This window comes from Panthera leo, chromosome B2 (assembly GCF_018350215.1).
Source record: "Panthera leo isolate Ple1 chromosome B2, P.leo_Ple1_pat1.1, whole genome shotgun sequence".
Taxonomy (NCBI): Eukaryota; Metazoa; Chordata; class Mammalia; order Carnivora; family Felidae; genus Panthera; species Panthera leo.
In genome coordinates, this window is record NC_056683.1 from 69,544,007 (window position 1) to 69,564,617 (window position 20,611).

The 20,611-nt window shown below is 35.6% G+C and overlaps 1 protein-coding gene across 1 annotated transcript in view; it reads left to right on the top strand.

The window, feature by feature from the left end:
* MEI4 (meiotic double-stranded break formation protein 4) overlaps positions 1 to 20,611 on the top strand; it is a 210,399-nt gene that overhangs the window by 138,523 nt on the left and 51,265 nt on the right. The gene's annotated exons all lie outside the window — the stretch shown is intronic.

Consider the following 20,611-nt stretch of genomic DNA (forward strand, 5'->3'; position numbering starts at 1 on the left):
TCTAGGTGACTACTAAATGGTAAACTCTCTTAAGTGCTCTGTTAGATTTTTTTAAGTAATTGTTACTGGTATTAAGGGGCTAAAAGTGCATTGGAGAAAGAAAGAAGACACATTTACTAAATGGAAAAAAAAAACCAGTGAAGTGCTAAAACACTTGCTGGTGTTTGTAGAAGCTCCAACATCAAGGAAGTGATCAAGGTAGGTTGCAGGTCCCTGAAAAGATGTCATGGAAAAGGAACAACTTGAAAAATGTATTTGAAAAGCAGAAGATAACAGAAAATAGAGGCACTGGCTGTACTTTTTAAAATGTGTGCCCAGCATTCTGAAAGTGCAAGGTAAGGTCATGGAATTTAAAAACAGGAAGCCATGTGGGAAATGACTTGATGAAATTAGATTGCTTGTATGGAAAATAACAAAGTACAGACAAGAAATTTTTATTTACATATTCTCATTTAATTTTCACGAATCTCCATGAAGTAATTATACCTTTTACCTAATATATAGATAAAGAAATAAAACCTTAGAGTGGTTAAGCAACTTGACCAAGATTGCAGAAAGAACATATGTTAAAGCCATAATTCAAACCCAGGCATCTTGATTGTTAAATCACTTGGGAAGAAGGATAATAATGGAACAATAACTACTTTCTGGCAGGTGATAAATAGGGTATTAACATGCTTTACATAAATTTTCTCCATCAAGGAGACAAGGAAACTATTAGTTGGTAAGGAAACAATTAGTTGGTTTCCTTGTTTAAAGACAAGGAAACTATTAGTTGGTATTATAGTATATGACAATATCCACTTCAGCCATTTTAAGCAGAAAGGATGCATGAGTAGCTATGGATTGTTGAGAGGGCTGAGGAAAGAAATTTCAGGCTGTACTTTCATGAATGACTCCCATAATCACACAGCAGAACTTGACTACCAAAGGAGTTGCTGCCTTTGCCATCATGACCAGTAAGCTTCTTAATAAATCAAGGAGATGCTGCTACAGTCACAGGTTCCAGAAAACAGTCCTGCCAGAATGTACAACAGACAAATGTGTGACCTGTGCTGTACCTGTCTCACTATGTGATTCAGTTTGAACTACAAAGTTTTTGTGAGTGAATTTGTTTCTAAACCAACTTTATATTCATAACCCTACCAGCAAGAGAGTATAGGAAATGTAGTTTAACAAAATATGGAGGTCAAGGTTCAAGATGTCAAGGTAGGAAGATCCTGAGCTTACCTCCTCTCATGGACACACCATGCAATAACTACATATAGAGCAACTGTATTGGAGAAGAAACTGAAGACTATCAGAACAACTTTAACACAGCTAAAGATAGAAAGAAAAAGCCACATCAAGAAGAATAGGGGCAGAGAGGTAGTCTGGTTGGGACCCAGACCCCCAGCACACCATCCCACAAATGGGAGAGATATCACAGGTGTGGAGGTCCTTCCTGAAGAGTGAAGTTAAAGTCCACATTGAGCACCTCCTCCCTTCAAGGATATGTACCAGAAAGGTAAGTTCCCTTAATATCTGGCTTTGAAAATCAGTAGGGCTTAGCTTCAGGAGAGCTGGAGGCCTGTAGGATTGGCCTGCACGCAATCTTACTCATTCTTGGACCCAACACAGAGGCAGCAGTTTGTAAAGTACCTGGGCCTTAAGTGAAGGACATTTATCGACTACTTTTAGGGCATGCTGAAGGGTCAGGGATCTGTAGGAACGTTCTCTGGGGACAGAAGTATTGGCAGGCACAATTTTTCTTATCCTTCTTCAGCCTAGTTGGCCCATGCCAGTTCTGAACACTCTCCATCAACCTTGATAGCACTGTGTGACCCACCCTGGTGTTCTGTGGCTGCCCTGACCAAACCCACCTACCCTGGCAGCTGCCCTTCCAACGTGGCTCCCACCCTGCCATACATGGTGGGCAGCCTTATCCAGGATCAGGACTCCTTCAAAGCAACTTCTGCCTCAGAGAGGGAAGGAAGAGCCCTACCCAGCAACAAATCCACAACACTTGCCACCAGGCCTCCCAGCCAGCAACACCAAGAACTAAACCCACCCATCAGTATGCCCACAGCAGCTGCAGCTGGGACTCTTAAACCGCCACTGGGGACCACACACAGTCCACACAGATGACACCCACTGGAGTGCCTTATTCTGAAGAACAGGAAGTATTGCATTTCTGTGCCCCAAAGAATGCCTTCAACATCAGTACACTACTTTCAAAACCAGGAAATATAGCTGACTACCTAAAACATAGAAACAAATGCAGAGAGCCAAGCAAAATGAGGAAACAGGAATATGTTCCAAATGAAAGAACAAGACAAAACCTCAGGGGAAAAAACTAAGTAAAATTAACATAAGCAGTCTCCATTTTATAAAGAGTTCAAAGTAATAGTCACAAAGGTGTTCACTGAACTTGGGGGAAGAATGGATAAACACAGTGAAAGCTTTAACAAAGAGACAAACAATATAAAAAGGAACCAATCAGGGCTGAAAAATGCAATAACTGAAATGAAAAATACACTAGATGGAATCAACAGCAGATTAGAGGATGCAAAAGAATGGATCAGCAATCTGAAAGACAGGGTAGTATAAATCATACAAACTGAACAACAAAATGAAAAAATAATTTTAAAAATGAGGATAAGTTAAGGGACTTCTGGAATACCATCAAATGTATAACACTCACATTATAGGGATTCCAGAATAAGAGAGAGAAAAAGGGCCAGAAAAATTATTTGAAGCTGAAAACTTCCCTAACCTGTGGAAGGAAACAGATACTCAGATCCAGGAAGCATAGAGAATCCTAATAAAGATGAAGTCAAAGAGGTCTACACCAAGACATTCATAATTAAAATGTGAAAAATCAAAGATAAAATATTAAATGCAGCTAGAGAAAAGCAACTAGTTACATACAAGGAAACACCCATAAGACTATCAGCTTATGTTACAGCAGAAATTTTGCAGCCCAGAAGAGAGTGGCATGTTATATTATTCAAAGTACTGAAAGGAAAAACACTACAACAAATAATATTCTACCCAGCAAGGCTATCATTCAGAATTAAAGGAAACATAAGTCGTTTCCCATACAAAAGTTAAAGGAGTTTATTATCACTAAACTAGCCTTACAAAAAATGTTAAGTGTACTTATTTAAGTGGAAAAATACAGAAGACGAAGAAAATTATGAGATAAAAAATTTCACTGGTAAAAGAAAACATGGTAAATGTAGTAAATTAATCACTTATAAAGCTACTATGAAGGTTAAAAGACAAAAGGAGGTAAGCCAGGTATATCTACAATAATTAGTTAAGGGATATACGAAATAAAAAATATGTCAAATATGTCAAATACATAAAATGTGGGGATAAGGGTAAAAAATGTAGTGCTTTTACAATGTGTTCAAAGTTAAGTTACCATCAGATTAAAGTAGACTGAAGTATACTTAGGATGTTCTATATGAACCTTATAGTAACCACAAACCAAAAACATGTAATAGATACACAAAGAATAAAGAGAAAGGAATTCCAGTGTAACACTAAAAACATAATCAAACCACAAGGAAAGAGCAAGAGAAGAAGAAAGGAACAGAGAACTACAAAAACAACCAGAAAGCAATTAGGAGAATGGCAATAAGTGTATACTTATCAATAATTACTTTAAATGCAAATGATGTAAATGGACTACATGCAGCAATAAAAAACATAAGATGATTGAATGGATAAAGAAAAAAAATAATAAGCCCATTTATATGCTTCCTGAAAGAGACCCACTTCAGACCTAGAGACATCATGACTGAAAGTGAAGGAATGGAAAAAGATATTCCATGCAAATGGACATATGATTTCATTCATTTGTGGAATTTAAGAAACGTAAAAGATAACATAGGGGAAGGGAAAGAAAAACAAGATAAAAACAGAGCAGGAGGCAAACCATAAAAGACTCTTAAATACAGAACAAACTGAGGGTTGATGGGGTGGGGTTAGAGGGTGGACATATAGGTTATATGGGTGATGGACATTAAAGAGGGCACTTTATGGGATGAACACTGGGTGTCATATGTCAGAGATGAATCACTGGGTTCTATTCCTGAAGCCAAGACTATACTGTATTTTAACTAACTTGAATTTAATTTTTAAAAAATCTGGGATAGAAATACGTATATCAGATAAAACGGCAAACAAGGACATTGCATAATGATAGAAGGATTAATCCAAAAAAGGATGTAAGAATTGTGAATGCCCATGCACTCAACAAAGGAGCACTAAATATATAAATCAAATATTAAGAAACATGAAGGGAGAAATTCATAGTAGCACAACAATAATAATAGAGAAATTTAAGAGACCACTTACTTCAATGGATAGATCATACAGGCAGAAAATTAATCAGGAGGCAGAGGATCTAAATGACACTTTGGACCAGATGGACTTAATAGACATATACAGAACACACCATCCAAAACACATTATTTTCAGGTGCTCATGGAGCATTCTCCAGGACAGATCACATGTTAGGCCACAAAACAAATCTTAATAAATTTAAGAAGATTGAAGTTATATCAAACATCTTTTTTTTTTTACCAAAACAGTATGAAACGAAATCAATTATAAGTAAAAGGTGAAAAAACACACCTGTGGATGTTAAACAACATACTAATAAACAACCAATGTGTCAATGAAGAAATTAAGAGGAAATAAAGTACATAGAGACAAATGAAAATGGGAACGCAATGCTCTAAAATATTTAGGACAGTTTTAAGAGGCAAGTTCATAATGATACAGGCCTACCTCAAGAAATGAAAAAAAAAATCTCAAAAAACAATGTTAACGTTACAGCTAAAGGAACTAGAAAAAGAAGAACCAAACAACCAAAAAAGCCCAAAGTCAGTAGAAGGAAGGGAATAATAAAAATAAAAATAGAAATAAATTAAATAGATACAAAAGAAAACACAAGAGAAAACATCAATAAAACTAAGAGTTCATTTTTTAAAAGATAAAATTAGCAAACCTTAAACCAGATTCATCAAGAAAAAAAGAGCGAGAGCTCAAGTAAATAAAAACAGACAGAAGAGAAATTACAACTAGTACCACAGAAATACAAAGGGTCATAAGGTAATACTATGAACAATTATATACCAACAATTTACACAAACTAGAAGAAATGCCTAAATTCCTAGAAACATACAATCTTCCAAGACTAAATCATGAAGAAACAGAATATCTGAACAGACCAATTACTAGTAACAAAACGAAACTACTCATCAGAGCTCTCAACAAACAAAAGTCTAGGACCAGATAGCTTCACAGGTGAATTCTACCCAACATTTAAAGAAGAGTTAATACATATTCTCAAATTATTACAAAAATTGAGGAAGATGGAACACTTCTAAACTCATTTTACAAGGCCAGCATTACCCTGATACCAAAACCACAAAGACACACGAAAAAGAAAATTACAGGCCCATATTCCTAATGAACATAGATGCAAAAATCCTCAACAAAATGTTAGCAAACCAAACTCAACAATACATTAACAATATCATACTCCATGGCCAACTGGGATTCATTCCAAGGATGCAAGGATGGTGTAACATCCACAAATCAATCAATGGGATACACCACACTAACAAAGTATAAAAATCGTATCATCTCAATAGATGCAGAAAAAACATTTGACAAAATTCATCATCATTTATGATTAAAAACTTTCAACGAAGGTAGGTGTAGAGGGAATGCATTGCAACATAATAAAGGCCATGTATGACAAACCACAGCTAACATACCTAAAGGTGAAAAGCTGAAAGCTATTAAGCTATTCCTCTAAGATCAGGAACAAGGATACCCATTATTCACTTCTTTCAACATACTGTAGGATGTTATATCTCTAGCAATTAGGCAAGAAAAGAAATAAAATACATCCAACTTAGAGCTGGAGAAGTAAAACTGTTGCTATTTGCAAATGACATGATACTATAGATAGAAAACCCTAAAGACTCCACCAAAAAACTATTAGAATGAATTCAGTAAAGTTGTAGGATACAAAATCAATAAACAAAAATCTTCTGTGTTTCCATATAATTATAATGAAGTATCAGAGAGAGAAATTAAGAAAAAAATCTCATTTAAAAATTGCATCAAAAAGAATACAATATCAAGGAGTAAATGTAACCGAGGAGGTGAAAGACCAGTACACTGCAAATATAAGAAAGTCACTGGTGAAAGAAATTGAAAGTGACAGAAATGTCGCGACCGGCGCGACAAACACCGAGGTCAGTGTCCTGAGGGTAGGGGAATGCAAGAAGAAAAGAGAGAAGAGAGAAAGTTTGGGAACAGGAGGGTCCCCTGGGCTGATGGCCCAAGTGACGGCTTTATTGTTGCTGTACACAATCTTTTATAATATAAGACTCTTATGGATCAGGTCATTCTAAGAATAATCAGGTTTCACATAATCGCTGCCAACCAAAACATTTAGTTCCGTGTTTCTTGTGCATTTTCTAGACGGGTCACAACAAGACCTTGTTGATAAGATTGCTAGCAAAACACAATTCCCATGTTTGTTTCTATCTGACTCGGGATAGAAAAAGGGAGGTAGCATTACTGCCAACACCTGCAGACCACAGGCTTCAGGAATTAACTTTCTCAGCCTTGACAAGGCTTTCGTATGCCCTTGAGAGTGGGGGAATGGGAGGGGGAACCACCGGGTTGGCTTGAGTCAACAGGGAACATTGCTCGACCCGGTCTCAGCCTGGCACCAGGGCCCGGCCCCCCACACAGAAATAAATGGAAAGATATATTGTGTCCATAGGTTAGAAGAACTAATATTGTTAAAATATCCATACTACTCAAAGCAAACTGTAGACTCAGTGGAATCCCTATCAGAATTCTAATGAATTTTTTCACAGAACTAGACTAAGTAATCATAAAATTTGTATGGAACCACAAAAGACCCCCAAAAGGCCAGAGCAGTCTCAAGAAATAAAAATATGTGAAGGTGTCACACTCCCAGATTTCAAACTGTACTAACAAAGCTATAATAATCAAAATAGTTATAGTACTTGTATAAAAAGCAACACATAGATCAATGGAACAGGATAGGGAGCCCAGAAATAAACTCACACTTATATGATCAATTAATCTACCACAAAGGAGACAAGAATATGCAATGGGGAAAAGACAGTCTCTTCAATAAATGGTGTTGAGAAAACTGGACAACTACATGCAAAATAATGAAGCTAGGGGCTCCTGCGTGGGTCAGTCAGTTAAGCGTCAGACTCTTGATTTCGGCTCAGGTCATGATCTCACAGTTCATGAGTTTGAGTTCCGTATTGGACTCTATGCTAACAACACAGAGCCTGCTTGGGATTCTCTGTCTCCTTTCACTCTGCCCCTCCCCAGCTTGTGCTCACTCTCCCTCTCAAAAATAAATAAATTAATAAAAATGAAACTAGACCTCTTTCTTACACCATACACAAAAATAAGCTAAAAATGTTTTAAAGACTTAAATGTAAGACCTGAAAAAATAAGCTTCTAAAAGAAAATATACATATTTCTGCTTTGACATCAGTCTAAGAAGTTTTCTCTTGGATATGTCTCCTTATGCACGATAAAAGAAAAAATAAATGGTACGACATCAAACAAAAAGCTTGTGCACAGTGAAAGAAACCATTAACAAAATGAAAAAACAACCTACTGAATGGGAAAAGATACTTGTAAATGATATATTGGCTCAGGTGTTAATATCAAAAGAACTCCCACAACTCAGTAACAACAATAAAATACTCACTTAAAAATGGGGATAGGATCTGAATAAACATTTTTGCAAAAAAGGCATATAGATAGCCAACAACAACATGAAAAGAAACTCAGCATTACTAATCATTGGGGAAATGCAAATCAAAACCACAGTGAGATATCACCTCACACCTATCAGAATGGCTGGTATCAAAAAGATAAGAAATAACAGGTGTTGCTGAGAATATAAGCAGGGGACTCTCTCATACTGATGGTAAGAATATAAGTTGGTGCAATGCCTATGGATAGAAGTATCAAGGGTCTTCAAAAAATTAAAAATAGAATTACCGTATGAATAGCAGTGTCACTTCTGAGTATTTATTTGAACAAAATGATAACACTAATTTGAAAAGATATATATATATCCCTGTGTTCATTGCAGCATTATTTACAATAGCCAAGATATGAAAACCGCATATGTGTCGATTGATAAATGAATTGATAAGGAAGAGCTGGTATACACACACAGCACACACAACGGAATATTGCTCAGTGGGAAAAAATAAAAGAATGAAATCTTGCCATTCGTGACAACAGGGAGGGTGGTAGAAGGTATCATGCTAAGTGAAACAAATGAGACAGATAAAATCATATAAGTATGATTTAACTTATATATGGAACCTAAAACAAAACAAATGGACAAACAAAACAAAAACAGACTCTTAGAGAACTGGTGGTTACCAGAATGAAGGGAGGTGAGAGGACAGGAAAAATGGGTGAAGGGGACTAAGAGGTACAAACTTCAAGTTATGAAATAAATTTGTCATGGGAATGTAATGTATAACATACAGAATATAGTCAATAATACTATAAATTTTATGAAGTAATAGATGGTAACTAGACCTATCATGATGATCATTTCCTAATGAAAAAAAATATCAAATCACTGTCTTGTTTATCTGAAATTAATATACCATTGTTTGTCTATTATAATTCAACTAAAAAAGATAATGTAGTTTATGCTTTTTCAGCTTTGTTACTCTAAAAAGATGACAGAATGGCTATTGATATAGTCAGTCCAGTATATAAGTCCATATATAAGGTTCAGAGATTCAGTAATATTCTTTTAAGAGATGGAATCAGAGTAGGACACAGGGCAGAACACAGGGCAAAGGGTGTGAATAGAGGGAAGCCATTTATTTGGGACTGTCAATACAATAAAGCTTCCACAAGCAGCAAAAGAGATAACCACTGTATATAAGTGGTGTTATCCAAAGGGACTTGAGGAGAAATTTAATGTGAAGGAGAGAGGAGAATCACTGGAAAAGTTAATACTGTAAAACTAAGAGATAAGAAAAATGATGTTGTTGAGAAGAATTAGGTAATCAGGAAGGAATGTTTATTCATGAAGAGAATAAGTTTAGTTTAGATATATTGAATTTGAGGAAAAACTGAATTAATCTAAATGTAGGCACAGGGAAATATGAAATTAAAATTTGAAAGAAAGGAAAGGGGCATACCTAAAAATTTGGGAAATACCACAAATATATGGCAATCATGAAATCAGAAAGAGAACAGGGTCTCAGAGAAAAGTAAGGTGGAATGGGAAAGAATATATGAACAAAGAAAAGAAGACAAGCTTTATTTCAATACGTATGTTAGATGGCTGTTAAATGTCAGACTTAATGGTTTAAAATATTTGTCAGGAGCCTCTGGGTGGCTCGTCAGTTGAGCGTCCAACTCTTGATTTCAGCTCAGGTCATGATCTTGAGATTCATGAGATCGAGCCCCATGTTGGGGCTTAGAGTGGAGCCTGCTTGGGATTCTCTCTCTCCCTCTCTCTCTGCTCTACCCATGCTCATGTGAACACATTCTCTCTCTCTCTCTCTCTTTCTCTCTCTCTCTGTGTCTCTCAAAATAAATGTAAAATAAAATAAAATTGTTGTCAAATATACAGTAGTATATATTTATTTCATATAATGTGGATTATGCAGAAAATCCATAAGTAAAAATATTAATGTTAATACCACACTACACATTTTATGTCTTTCCAGTTTTCTTTTTAACTCTTAAGAGTTTTTGGTCCCCAAAATATTTGTATCATACAGCACATAGTTTTGTATTCTGCTTTCTTGTGTAAAAGTATATCATTAGCACTGTTCATGATTTTGATTGCCTAAGGTAATGTGATTTTTAGTGACTCAATAGTATTTTATGCTATTCACATTCTTTATTTATTTAGTCTTAACTGCATGCGACTCTTAACTGGCGATTTGCCCCCCAAATTTGCATATTAAGATGATTTTTTTAAAAAGCATATCTCTTTTTTTTGAAAAGCATAGCTATCAAAATACCTAATTATTTAAAACAAATATAATTTCTTGGAGGTTCTAAAAAAGAATTTGAGGGACTTCTGGGTGGCTCAGTTGGTTAACTGTCCAACTTTGGCTCAGGTCATGATCTCACGGTTTATAAGTTTTAGCCCAGTATGGAGTTGAACTGTTCAGGAGTACTGATGTAGGTATTATTTCTGGGTTATGGTCATGGAGAGAAGAAAATTATGAAGAAGAGCTCAAGAAATTTACACAGAGGCTTTCTTGATTATTCGTTGACTACTAAGTTGCACCTGTGCAGGAAGACATTCCACACAAGGCCAAAGAAGGAAAAACTGCTGAGAAAAGAACTACTGCCAAGAAGCTGTGAACTGAACAACGCACAAGTGGTTGGGACCATCCACATTCTATCCAGCCATAATGGCAAGACCTTATTTAATACTCTGGGCGTTGAGTAGAGACCCTAAAAGTTTACAACTTAACCATATGGTAATGTGTAGCTGTAGGATAAAAGCTATGGTAGAATGATTCTAACAAAGCTTAGAAACAAACTTTGAAAAGGATCTTGCTGATTCACAGCTAGTCGACAACGTGGTATCATTAATGTCTAGCATCCATTCAGAAATTTAAACATGTGAAGAAGAATGTATAACCCACAGCCATGAGAAAAAAAAATCAGTTAATTGAAATAGAACCAGAAAGGACAGAAATATTAGAATTAGTATACAGGTCCCAACAGCTCTTATAAATATGTTAGAAGAAAACATGAATAATAAGGGGAAAAACAGGAAATTTAAATATAAAAATAAGAGCAGTATACATTGATAAAGCTATTAAAAACATAACAGGTCAGTATAAATATGAAAAAAATCTTTGCCAGTAATCAATAATTTAGGTTAACATACACATTCCTTGAAAGATTAAAATTCCCAAAACTGGTAGTAGAAAACATAAATTACCCTAATCTAATTAAATATTGTATTTAAAATTATAAACCTTGCCACAAATACAACTCTAGTGCCAAATGTATTCTGCCATCATACATTTGAAGAAGAAATAATAGCACTCTTACACAAACTTTTTACAAGAGAGACTAGGGAAGATTTCCTAACTCATTATGAGATCAGCATTGCCTCAGTATCAAAAACAAAGACATCACAAGAAAAACACAAACTCAGACCAGTATCTTCTATATTCATAGAAGTAAAAGCCTTACTGCATATTAGTAAACAGAATCCAGCAACATATAAAAAGAATAATACATGATGATCAAGTGGGATTTATCCCAGGAATGAAATGTTGTTTTCACATTCATAAAACAATGAATATAATCCACAGTATTAACAGACTTACCAAGAAAATTCATGTGATCTCAGTATATGCAGAAAAGGCACTTGGCAAAATTCACCACCCTTTCATGACTTAAAAAAACAAAAACAAAAACAAAACATATAAGAATAGAAGGAAAATTTCTAAACACGATCAAAGTTTTTTTCTATGAGAAACCTCCAGAAATACCCAGTGGTAAAAAAGACTGAATGTTTTTCTCCCAAAACTGTAAATCAGGCATGGATAGTCTCTCTCATCACTTCTATGTAGCACTATGCTAGAGATCCCAGCCATTTCAATTAGGCTAATGTACTTTTAGGAAGGACGAAGTAGAACTATATTTACAGTCAACATGATCAGGAAGATAGAAAATCTTAGTTTACAGAAAGCTACCAAATAGATAATATTGAAATAGAACCACCCACATATGGTTAATGAATTTTAGACATAGCTAAGGTAATCCAATTGAGAAAGTATGGACCAAAAACAACTGAATAAGCAAAAGATTTGAACACGGAAAAGAAGATATTCTAATGGCCAATAAATACATGAATAACACACAATATCATCAGTCATCAGAGAAATGCACTGGACGAACACTGGCCAGAATGGCTAAAATTACAAAGACTAATACTAAATTTTGGTGGGGTAGTAGGAGCTCATAAATTGCTACTGGGAACGTAAAGCAGACTGGCAGTTTCTCAGAAAGTTAATTATACACTTACCATATGGCTGAGCAATTCAACAACTATGTTGACATAAACAGCTGTTCAGGAATGTACATAGCATTTTTAATTTTGAGTATCAATCTGGAAGTAACTCATATCTCCATTGACAGGAGAATCAATAAGCAAGTTATCTTCTACCTTTTCAGTAGAATACTGTAAAATGTATTGAATCAATGATACATACAACAGCATGGATGAACCTGAAAAATACTAGGCTAAGAAAAATAAGCCAGACGCAAAAGAATATACATGATATAATTAAATTTCTATGAAGTTCTAAAATTAGGCAAAACTAATGTATGGTGAAAGATACTGCAGTAGTGGTTGACTTAGGGAGTGGGCCTGGGAGAGACTGGAAAGGGGCAAACAGGGTTGGGGTGTGTGTTTATGAGTGTATACAATTGTAACTATCCAAATGTACACTGACAATCTGGGCATTCCATTGTGTGTGAATTATACCTCACTTAAAATATATGCTTTGAAATCTAAGTTTTTTTTTATCTGAACCCCAAATAAATATAATGATATAATTTTTCTTACTGATTTTACACTGTTTTTTTTAGCTCCACTTTAAAGACTATTTTTTGTTCATATCATAATGAATGCTAACATGTCATCAAGAACTGTATGAAAACAGGGTTTTTTACATTTGTATTTAACTTGTAATTGACATACAGTGCAATATTGGTTTCAGGAGTAGAATTCAGAATGGATAAAGAAGATGTGGTGTGTATATACAATGGAATATTATTACTCAGCCATCAAATCTTTCATTTCAAGAATGAAATCTTGCCATTTGTAACAATGTGGGTGAAGCTAGATAGAGTGTATTATGCTAAGCAAAATAAGTCAGTCAGAGAAAGACAAATGCCATATGATTTCGCTCATATGTGGAGTTTCAGAAAAACAGTTTTTAATGATGGAAAGCTTTGTAAATAATCACTAAGTCAAAAAGAACATATAGTACAATAATATAATACATATGGATCTGATTCAAATTTTTTTTTAACGTTTTTATTTATTTTTGAGACAGAGAGAGACAGAGCATGAACAGGGGAGGGTCAGCGAGAGGGAGACACAGAATCTGAAACAGGCTCCAGGCTCTGAGCTGTCAGCACAGAGCCCGACGCGGGGCTTGAACTCACGGACCGCGAGATCATGACCTGAGCCGAAGTCGGCCGCTTAACCAATTGAGCCACCCAGGCGCCCCATATGGATCTGATTCAATCTCTAACAATGCAGGAGGGATCGTATTTTATAAAAAAAAGTAAGAAATCTCATCATTTTTGCCATAGGTAATAATGCGGCTTTATGTGGCAAACACTGCTGTAAACATTTTCGACTTCTCCAAGGCTTTATATATATTTTTTGTTTGTTTACAGTAGATATTTATTAACTTTGATTTTTTGGTTATGTCATTTAATTCTCCCAACTACACTGTTAAGTAGTATTACTGCCATTTTACAAAACAATTAGGACTAGCGGCTTTAAGTAACCAGTCCACGGTCACAGTAAGCACAGCGCCAGGTTATTGAACTCTGGAAGTCTGACTCCAGAGTCTGGAAGATGAACTATGCAATATTTTCTGTTACTGACTGACCACCTTAATTCTTTATATTTAACTGACATTGTTTTATATTTTAATTTGTCCTCTGCAACTCATATGTATATTGTTCCAGTTATTTCTTATATAAGTAAAATTATAGTAGATAATATATTTGTGTCGGTTTTAATATATTCTTCCATAATCAACTGAACCGGATGTTTGAGAAAGTAGGTTTGTATCCTCTATCTTATCATCCTTTTCCATAGCTGTGCTTATTTAAATGCAGTTTTCTTGGGTCTTGAAAAAATCATTTATATGATGCTAAGGATAACACTTTCCTAATATCTTGAGAGATGTGTATTTTGTATACACCTGTTTGGAGTATTTTCTTTATCAACGGATTAGAATTAAGAGTTTTTATTTGTTTGGAGTGACAGAATTTTCTCATCACGGTTATTGTAGATTTACCATCTTGCAACACAATTACCTTGGTTTATATTTATTTTGAAAATGACTTTTACAAAGTGGCTTCTGTAGGATTCCGTAGACTGCTGACATATTGAGTTTCTAAGGGCCTGAATTGTTTGGCTTTTCAAAACTGAGAACAAAATCAAGATATTGATTTTCATTTTTCAATCATTATGCCATTGGGACCTTGTGTTGGAGAGCTTTGTGAGCAACTCCTTTGAATGACTTTTTTCCTCTTCAAGCAGCTGTCATCTAGGAAAAGCCAGTCAGTAAACAAATAGTTACAAAGCATCCATGGGGTAAATATCTCCATCAAAAGCAACAGACATGGTTCTAGTAAATTTTATGCTTTGTTTATAAGAATTGTGTTAATAAGTTTACCAGTTTCTCTGGATATCTAGATGTTTTGTGATTTTCATAGAATTAGCCTTTACTAAATTTCATAGAATTAGCCTTCTGGTCAGTCATTACTAAAATTTTATACTGCTGAAAGCTGACTTATCAATATGTTTTATTTTTATTTTTAATTTTTTAACGTTTATTTATTATTGAGAGACAGTGAGAAACAGAGCATGAGCATGTGAGGGGCAAAGAGAGAGGGAGACACAGAATCTGAAGCAGGCTCCAGGCTCTGAGCTGTCAGCACAGAGCCGGATGTAGGGCTTGAACTCACGAACCGTGGGATCATGACCCTAACTTAACCGACTGAGCCACCCAGGTGCCCCAATATATTTTATTTTTAAATTTTAACAAAAGTAGAGTGTTTATGTGGAAAGATGACATGGAAAAACAAGCACAACTATTGTCGCTAATGCTGTTGTAAACATCAGCATGCATGTGTCCCTTGAAATTATATTTTTTGTATTCCGTGGGTACATACATTTCCTTGGGTAAATACCTAGTAGTACAATCGCTAGATAGTAAGATAGTTCTATTTTTAACTTTTTGAAGAACCTCCATACTGTTTTTCCACAATGGCTGTACCAGTTTTCATTCCTACCAACATTGTAAGAGTGTTCCCCTTTCTCTGAATCCTTGCCAACACCTGTTGTTTCTTGTGTTGTTAACTTTAGCCATTCTGACTGGTGGGCGGTGATATCTTATCATAGTTTTTTATTTATATTTCTCTGGTGATAAGTGATGTTGAGCACCTTTTCATGGGTCTTTGCCATCTGTATGTCTTCTTTGGAAAAGTATTCACATCTACTGCCCATTTTTTAACTGGATTATTTGTTTTTGGGTGTTGAATTGTATAAGTTCCTTATATATTTTGCATACTAACCTTTTATCCAATATGTCTTTTGCAAATATGTCATTCCTTAGGTTGCCTTTTAGTTTTGCTGATTGTTTCCTTTGCTGTGCAGAAGTGTTTTATTTTGATGAAGTCCCAATAATTTATTTTTGTTTTTGTTTCTGTTGCCTCAGGAAACATATCTATTAAGAAGTTGCTATAGCCAGTGTCAAAGAGCTTACTGCCTGTGTTCTCCTCTAGAGAACATTGTCTCTCATTTAGGTCTTTCAGCCATTTTGAATTGATTTTTGTGTATGGTGTAAGGAAGTGGTCCAGTTTCATTCTTTTGCATGTTTATGTCCAGTTTTCCCAACACCATTTGTTGAAGAGATTTTTTTCCACTGGGTATTCTTCCCTACATTGTCAAAGATTAATTGACCATATAGTTGTGAGTTAATTTCTGGGTTTTCTACTCTGTTCCATTGATCTATGTGTCTATATTTGTGGAAAGATCCCAAATGTCCATAGACTGATGAATGGATAAGGAAGATGCGGTATACATCCATACAATGGAATATTATTCAGCCATCAAAAAGAATGAAACCTTGCCATTTGCAAGAACATTGATGGAGCTAGTGAATATTGTGCTAAGTGAAATAAGTCAGAGAAAGACAAATACCATATGATTTCACCCATATGTGGAATTTAAGAAAAAACAACAACAACAACAAATGAACATAGGAGGAAAAAAAAAGGAAATTCAAGAAACAGACCCTTAACTATGGAGAAAGAACTGATCGTTACCAGAGAGGAGGTGGACAGTGGGGGTGGGGGGGTGGGGGTTGGAGTTAAACAGGTGATGGGAATTAAGGAGGGCACTTGTGATGAGAACCAGGTATTGTATGTGAGTGTTGAATCACCAAATTCTACAGTAGAAACTACTATTACACTGTATGTTAACTAACTGGTATTTATTTTTATTTTATTTTTTAATATTTGTTTATTTTTGAGAGACAGTGCACAAGTGGAGGAGGGCAGAGAGAGAGGGGAGTCACAGAATCCAAAGCAGGGTCCCAACTCTGAGCTGTCAGCACAGGGCCCTGAACTCACAAACCATGAGATCATGACCTGAGCCGAAGTCAGAAGCTTAACTAATTAAGCCACCCAGGTGCCCCTAACTAACTGTAATTTAAATAAAAACTAAAAAAAAAAAGAAGAAGTATAGATGTTTAGTTTATACTTTATATGAATGTCAAAGAATACTAACTCAAATCTAACTCCAATCTGGGCCCTATTAGCCAACGACTCACCTTGAGATGAGAAGTAGGAAGGTAGCAAACATAAGATTTTATAAAGAAGCTTAAATCAATAGAAAAAACAGTTTCTGTAGAGTGTCAAGTAAAACAGGATGGGCAGACAATGCAGAAGCAAGACAAGAGGCAGACAATGTAGAGGTTCAGTGGGGATCATTCTTAGCCCTGGCAAAATAGTTGCCAACACTTGTGAAACTTACACTTGAATTGTCAAATTGAATTCTATGAATCAGAGAGATATTATTCAATATCAGCTTCAGTAAAATTTTAAAGAGATAGATAATCAAAGGGCACAGATGAAGTAGAAAGGGATATGGACATCAGTTTGGCTCCCAAGGCCCTTGTTTGAGACGTGTCTCTCCATCCTTGAATGACAGATGAGGTCCCCCAAGTGAGATTCTGCAGGGTTTTTCACAGGGAGGGAGTTTTAAGTTGGTAAGTATCTCCATTTCATAACCCAGAGAATTCTATAGCTTAGAATAGAAGGAGCTTAGAATATACAAGGAGCCACGTATCATAGATCCTGAGTCTTTTTAATGTAAGTTATTCTTTGGCTAGGAAGTTTTTCTTAACTTTTTTTATTATTATTTATTTTTGAGAGAGAGAGAGAGAGAGTGAGCAGGGAGGGGCAGAGAGGGAGACAGAGGATCTGAAGGGGGCTCTGCACTGACAGCAGCGAGCCCCATTAGGGGCTTGAACTCCCAAACCACAGGATCATGACCTGAGCCGAAGTCAGATACTTAACCAACTGAGCCACCCAGGTGCCTCTAGATAGGAACTTTCTAAGGACATTGAATAGGTAAAATTTCCTCCTGATAGTAAATCCCAGGAGGTCCACTTGAGGAGATAGGCCTGGTCATCAGCCTTTTTGTTACCCTGTGGCATATTCCCAGTTAGTACCAGGGGCTTTATTTCTTCCTCTAAACTTGCTGTCAAGTTCCTGAGGCCTCATTATGCTAGGAGAATTGTTTATGAACGTGAGTCACCTAAGAAAGAAAATTCTTTATAAAGGTGTATTTCAGCTTTTAACATGATGAATAGGTTTATGATATTTCCCTCAAAAAGTCTGTATAATTTATAATAAATAAAAGATGAATACTAAGATTATATAATGCAGTACACACCCACAGGAAAAGGAGATAAACAATCCAATAGAAAAGTGAGCTAACAATATGAAAAGGCAGTTTAATAGAAGAGGAAACATGAAAAATAAATTGACATGAATGATATTCAACTTCAGCAGTAACAGGGAAATGCAAATTTAAAAAGCAATAGGATGTTTCATACTGATTATATTGACATAAGCTAAAAAAATTAACAACAATATCAGGTGGTAGTGATTATGTGAGGAAATGGAATTTATCACTGAGTAAAACTAAAGATGTGTATTTTCTAGGATATTAAACAGGGCTACTAGACAAAGGAGATCTGTACTCATTTTAACATTTTTATAATAACTAAAAATTGGAAATAACAGTGTCCATTTATAAAAGATGGCTGGCTGTGGTATATTAAATATGAATATTCTCTAGCAGTTAAAGTGAATAAATCAGGTTTTCATGTATTAACGGTGATAAATTTTGAAAACTATAATGTTGAGTTAGAAGTAAAAGCAAAGTATTGAAGTAATAAAGCTACCCAAATATGCCAAGTTTGAAAATTATATATACAAAAAATTTTACACACACACCCCCACATGAGACACTCTTTCAGTAAATCCCTACTTTTATTTATTTAGTTAGTTAGTTATTATTTTTTATTTTATTTCTTTATTCTTAAGTTAGTTAACATATATTGTAGTCTTGGTTTCAGGAGTAGAACCCAGTGATTCATCTCTTACATATGACACCCCGTGCTCGTCCCATAAAGTGCCCTCCTTAATGCCTGTTGCACATTTAACCCATCCACCATCCCCACCTCCATCAACCCTCAGTTTGTTCTCTGTATGTAAGAGTCTCTTATGGTTTGCTTCCCTCTCTGTTTTTATCTTATTTTTTCTTCCCTTCCTATATGTTCATCTGGAATTTCTCAAATTTCACATATGAGTGAAATCATATGATATCTGTCTTTCTCTGACTTATTTCACTTAGCATAATATCCTCTAGTTCCATCCATGTTGTTGCAAATGGCAAGATTTCATTCTTTGTCATCAATGAGTAGTATTCCATTATGTATATACCTATATATGGGTACATACACCACATCTTAATCCATTCATCAGTTGATGGACATTTGGGCTCTTTCCATAATTTGGCTATTGTTGATAGCATGGTTATAAACATTGGTGTTCATGTGCCATTTCAAATCAGCATTTTTGTATCCTTTGAATAAATTCCTAGTAGTGCAATTGCTGGGTTGTAGGGTAGTTCTATTTTTAATTTTTTTAGGAACCTCTATGTGTTTTCCAGAGCGGCTGCACCAGTTTGCAGAAGGGTTCCCCTTTCTCCACATCCTCACCAATATCTGTTGTTTCCTGAGCTGTTAATTTTAGCCATTCTGGCAGGTGTGAGGTAGTATTTCATTTTGGTTTTGATTTGGATTTCCCTGATGATGAGCGATGTTGAGCATCTTTTTATGTATCTGTTTGCCATCTGGATGTGTTCTTTGGAAAAGTGTCTATTCATGTCTTCTGCTTGTTTCTTCACTGGATTATTTGGTGGTGTTTTGTTGTTTTTTTTTTTTTTTGGCTGTTGAATTTGGTAAGTTCTTTATACATTTTTGATACTAACCCTTTATCTAATATGTCATTTGCAAATACCTTCTCCCATTCCCATCGGTTGCCTTCAGTTTTGATTATTTCCTTCACCATGTAGAAGCTTTTTACCTTGATGAGATCCCAATAGTTCATTTCTGCTTTTGTTTCCCTTGCCTCTGACACATATCACGTAAGAAGTTGCTGCAGCCAAGGTCAAAGAGGTTGCTGCCTGTTTTCTCCTGTAGGATTTTGATGGTTTCCTGTCACATATTTAGGTTTTTCATCCATTTTCAATTTATTTTTGTCTATGGTGAAAGAAAGTGGTCCAGGTTCATTTTTCTGCATGTTGCTGTCCAGTTCTCCCAGCACCATTTGCTAAAGAGACTGTCTTCTTCCATGGGATACTCTTTCCTGCTTTGTCATAGATTAGTTGGCCATATATTTTGGGGTCCATTTCTGGGTTCTCTATTCTGTTCCATTGATCTATGTATCTGTTTTTGTACCAATACAATACTGTCTTGATGATTACAGCTTTGTAGTAGAGGCTAAAGTCTGGGATTGTGATGCCTTCTGCTTTGGTTTTCTTTTTCAGGATTGCTTTGGCTATTCAGGGTCTTTTGTGACTCCATATAAATTTTAGGATTGTTTGTTCTAGCTCTGTGAAGAATGCTGGGGTTATAAGGATAGGGATTAAATTAAATGTGTAGATTGCTTTGGGTAGTATTGACATTTTAACAATATTTGTTCTCCCAATCCATGAGCATGGAATGTTTTTCCATTTCTTTGTGTCTACTTCGGTTTCCTTCATAAGCTTTCTATAGTTTTCAGGACACAGATCTTTTACCTCTTTGGTTAGGTTTATTCCCAGGTGTTTTATGATTTCTGTTGCAATTGTAAATTGGATCGATTGCTTGATATCTCTTTCTGTTGCTTCTTTATCGGTGTATAGAAATGCAGCCGATTTCTGTACATTGATTTTATATCCTGTGACTGATGAATTCATGTATCAGCTCTAGCAGTTTTTTGGTGGAGTCTTTCAGTTTTTCCATGTAGAGTATCATGTCATCTGTGCAGAGTGAAAGTTTGACTTCTTTGCTGATTTGGATGCCTTTTATCTCATTTTTGTTGTCTGATTGCTGAGGCTAGGACTTCCAACACTATGTTAAACAACAGTGGTGAGAGTGGACAGCTCTGTCGTGCTCCTGATCTCAGGGGGAAAGCTCTCAGGTTTTCCCCAATGAGG